The sequence below is a fragment of the Camelus bactrianus genome, chromosome 20, assembly GCF_048773025.1.
Source record: "Camelus bactrianus isolate YW-2024 breed Bactrian camel chromosome 20, ASM4877302v1, whole genome shotgun sequence".
NCBI classification, from domain to species: Eukaryota; Metazoa; Chordata; class Mammalia; order Artiodactyla; family Camelidae; genus Camelus; species Camelus bactrianus.
In genome coordinates, this window is record NC_133558.1 from 4,343,888 (window position 1) to 4,348,604 (window position 4,717).

General features: G+C 34.1%; 1 protein-coding gene across 9 annotated transcripts in view; it reads right to left on the minus strand.

The window, feature by feature from the left end:
- CAGE1 (cancer antigen 1) overlaps positions 1-4,717 on the minus strand; it is a 41,291-nt gene that overhangs the window by 36,198 nt on the left and 376 nt on the right. The window lies entirely within an intron of this gene.

Sequence of the window (4,717 nt, forward strand, 5' to 3'; positions counted from 1 at the left end):
CTTTGCCTGTTTCCCTACCGAGTTACATGTGTCTTCTCTTTACTGTTCTTTATTTTGTATACTGATCCTTTGTGAATTGTATACATTGCATGTATACAATTAATATGTGGCTTTTTTTACTTTGTTGATTATAATTTGGTCATACAGAAGCTCTTTTCATTTTAACATAGTCAAATGTGTTGATTATTGTTTATATTTCTTGTAGAACCCTGAGCCTCACTTTTTTCATCTTAAAATAGAAATAAAAGCAGCCTTTGTTTAAAAAGAAAAAAAAAGCCCATTTCATAGGATTGTGGGTTAAATGTGATACTGCATATAAAGTGCTTAGCAGAATACCTGGCTATTACTATTACTGTTACTATCATATGACACACACACACAAATCTCAAGTGTCTCTATTTGCATACTGCCAACAAAGAGATACTCACCACCTAATATATTGCCTAGCGTGCTATAAATTTCTTCGAAAAGTGTGAGTTTAGACTTATTTTCCCTTTTTATATTCTTCATTTCATTCTATATTAATAATAAAAAGGCATTAATATTAATACTTCAAACATCATAAGCTTATTCTAAAGGTGTATGTACACTGCTATATAATTTTTCTTTCAGTATTTTTTGTTGCAAGGGTAGAATGTGCTTTCTAATATCTTTCCCCACTGTATATTTGAGCTCCCACTTAATAAAACCATGTTAATAGAGTTATAGTATTAAGTCACAATTAAATAAGTACCTTGCTATTTGATTATTTTGTTTTTTGATAAGTCAAATCATGTTACTATAAACATGAATATATATAACATTTATATCTCTTACTGATAATTCTTTGCTGTTCATTAAATCTGGTCTAAACATTAGGGCAGTTGTTAGTCATGCTTTTTTTTAAGTTTTTTTTTTTTTTTGTAAGAACATTTTTTGTGTAAGGGGGTGGGGAGGGAGGTAATTAGGTTTATTTATTTACTTTTTTTAGAGGAGGTACTGGGGATTGAACCGAGGGCTTCATGCCTGCTAAGCATGCGCTCTACCACTTTGAGCTATATCCTTCCTCAGTTGTGGCTTTTAACTTTAAAGATACGCAAAAAAGGCGTTCTAGTATAAGGTGAAATCTGACTCCACTAAACAGAAATCTATAAAAATTTATGTAGGGCTTATTCTCAAAGTACCTTAATGCTATATAAGATGAAAGAGATTATTAAGTTAAAAACAGAAATGAGACAGTAAGAGAAATAGTTTAAATGTTTGAGGAAAACATTGGTTTAATCATGAATAGTGTATCAAGTATGGTGACCTAAATGATGCTCTTTAAAAATTCTTATCCCTTATTAAAGTCAGCTGGTTACAAAGCTGTACTCAATAATGTTTTATAGCATTGTTCGACTTATTGAAAGCATTTAAAGTACTATAAAAACCACGTTATATTTTATGACAATCTGTTTTTTAGACTTGTTAGTTGAGACCATCCCTCCTAATTAGAGTTTAAAAGTATCAAGAATAATATACTTGAAAAATAAAATAAAGCACTACTGACATGTATTGATGTTATATTTATACAAACTTCTTGGAACTCCTCATCAAATTCTAGAGATCCTTCTAACTCCAGTATTCTACGATATTACTGTTTTTAATTAAAACATGCCTTTTGTTCCTTTGGTCTATACATTTTTTTATAAAGAATAAAATGCTGTGAAATCCAAGAGGAAGGAACTCTTACATAATTTAAGACATATTATTATAGGGTAAAGAATATTCATTCTTTACAATTCAGTATATAGTATCTTAGACCCTGACTAACACTGTAATATTATGACCAAATTTTTTCTTCAAAAATGAAAATAATTTTTTATAATTATAAAAAAGAATCTTGAATGTTGTTTAAAAAGAGAAAATAAAAAACATTCAAAAGCCCACTACCCAGTGAGAAGCAATGTGACCACTCTTCCATGTCAAATATACACTTGTATTGACATATTTAAAGTTTATATATCCCCTGTACATCTGTATAATAACTAGGCCCATACTGATGAAAATTTAGGTTGTTTCCAATGTTTAGTTATTATGGATAATTCTGCAAATATCTCATTTGTATTTTACCTAGAGGTACAATTAAAGGTAAAATGTGCAGTTAAACTCTTGATTTAACAGCCTTATCACTGAACAGCCCTTTAGAAAGGTTATGCCAAATTATGGCCCAAATCACATGACACGTCACTATTCATCCATTTTGAACTACAAAAAGGCAATTTCATACGGCACAACCTAATATGTTCCTATTGTTTCCCTATACTCAAGCTAATAACTGTCAAGCATTTAGAACAGTCATGAAAATCCTGGGACATTACGAATTTTCATCTCGTAAAAAAGGGCACTAGGAATTTTCACTGAGATGGGAAGTCATTTACATGCAGGGCACTGTCAATGTCATTCTGAATGATATCTGAATCATCTAGCGGAAGATGCTCTAGACCAGACGTTGCAATCTGAGTCTCTGTGGCCACATCACGTGGGAGCACTCCTGGGAGTTCGCCAGGAGGCTAGAAAGAATTGGTTTTAACGCTCCATTTGTAAAATTCTACCTTTCTTCATATACTGATGCAACTAGGAAAATCAGACCCTGTATTCCCTTTCTTCATGCCTCCACTGCAGACTGTCCCTCATACTTTTGATGAAATTTAATACAGAAGACAATGTAAAGGCTGAAGACATCTGTACCTCCCGGAATTTACAAACAATGCACACCTGAGGCAAGTCTGAAGTGGCACTGCTGGTTTCCATAAAGAAGGGAGAATTTGAGTGAGTTAAGTCTCGAGAAAGACTGCTGAAATTCACAGCATCTGCTTCTGACATGCTTTCTAATTTTTCATGAGAAGTATCCACTTGAAAATGGACAGGATCTGAAGGTGATGACCAAACCCTTTCATAGTCCTTGTTCCTAACTGTTGAATGGTGAAAGGCCTTTTTAAAAGAAGAAAATTTTAATGTCTATTAGTATCTGCAAACAAAAAGCTTCTTTCCTCATCCCTCCTCACGTTAAGAAAGCAGCAAAGTTCACTGTCCTAAATCTTAAAATGTCATTTATGAAGTTACTGGAAAAATTAAAAAATTAGTACAAGGTCTTGATAAATCTGTAGGTAGTAAATACTAATTTGGACAAAAACAAGTCAGGATGTGTGGCTACTATCCAGTGATTCCCTAAAAGGCTTGGGTCCCAGAAAGTGAAGGGATCTCTCGGTCACTTAACCAAAAAAATATTTACAAAATATTATCAGAGACCTATTAGGGTCCACAAAACACTGTATTTCTATTTATGTGATACATTCTATTCAAATATCTCATTAAGTCAAATCCAACATCGAAAATCAGTTTTCTCTCCCTTCCCTACACCATGCTTATTCTCTCAGGCACTTGGGTTTGAAAACCTGGAAACATCGTTAGCATCTTTCTAACTCATCACCCCAACCGTGAGCTATTCAGTTATTAAGTCCTGCCCATTTCTCCTTTAAAAACGTTTCCCATAACCCACGCTTTCTTTCCATCCCTTATGGCTTCACTCTGGTCCATATTCTTGTGACCTCCTCATATCTACCAGGGGATGGGAATAGAAGGGATGTCCAATCAGAGTCCAAGTTCTTCTGCCTGACTTTCTAGGTTTTTCATAGCCTGGACCCACATTACCTACCCAGTACTCCTCTGCTGGAGTCAGATCAGGCTTACATCCCTGCAAACAGCTCATGCTCCCTACTACGTCAGTGGTTTGCCCCAGCAAGTGCTTCTCCTTCCTAAAACCTTCCTATCTATGCATTCATCCATTTTTTTTAAATTCCTACGGTGTCTTTAGTCTAAATTTGTACCTCACAATTCAGCACCCATTTTACTGTTTTAGTTTTCACCACTGTTTCAAGCGTGTTAGCGTTTGCACTTACATACTAGAAATACCGAGGAGGAGTCCATTTATGGTTTTTCAATACCCTCTACAGCAAACCAACTAGTGTTTTTCAGAGTACATAATATTGATTGAATAAACTGTGATTGAATAAATCCTGCACTCCAATGCTTTATTTCTATTAAAACTTTTCAATCTACAGTCACTTACTCATTTGCTTGGATTATTTTAGTGAATTATCAAACTAATAAATAATCTATTCAGGTTTAATTTTCTTAAACCTGTCATCATTTGGGAAGCATAAAAAAGCCAGCGAACCAGACAGGCTAGTCATAATAGGCTCACCTCTTCGCTGTCTTCCAAACACATAAATGCTTCATGGGCTGTGAAGGGGATCTGAAAAATCCCTGTTTTGTCTTCGAAATACAAAAAACCACAAGGGCTTTATTTCTTTAAAAATTTTTTGTCTGTGAACTCAGAACTTCCAATTACTACACTTTTAAAATTTTGTTCATCTGGCACAACCTACCAATTTACTTTGCTTTTAAAGGTAGGCTTACTTTGTAAAATCTTTCATTCTGTCCTTACCAGATATATGCTAGACTTTCAAAAAAATTCGTATTCAAATGTTTGGCTAGATATCCCAAAGACACTCCGAAGAGTATGAGGAAGGGCGTCTAAAAAAGGTGTCACCCGAGTTACTAGCAAAGAGTCTAAGGTTTTGTTTTTTAAATAATTTTTTAGCCGTATATCAAACTTTAACTTTTGAAAAGCACTTAGCTTATTTTCACCTGAAAACAACGCAACAAACTTTTTAAGTTGCAAAAGTGTGCTCAC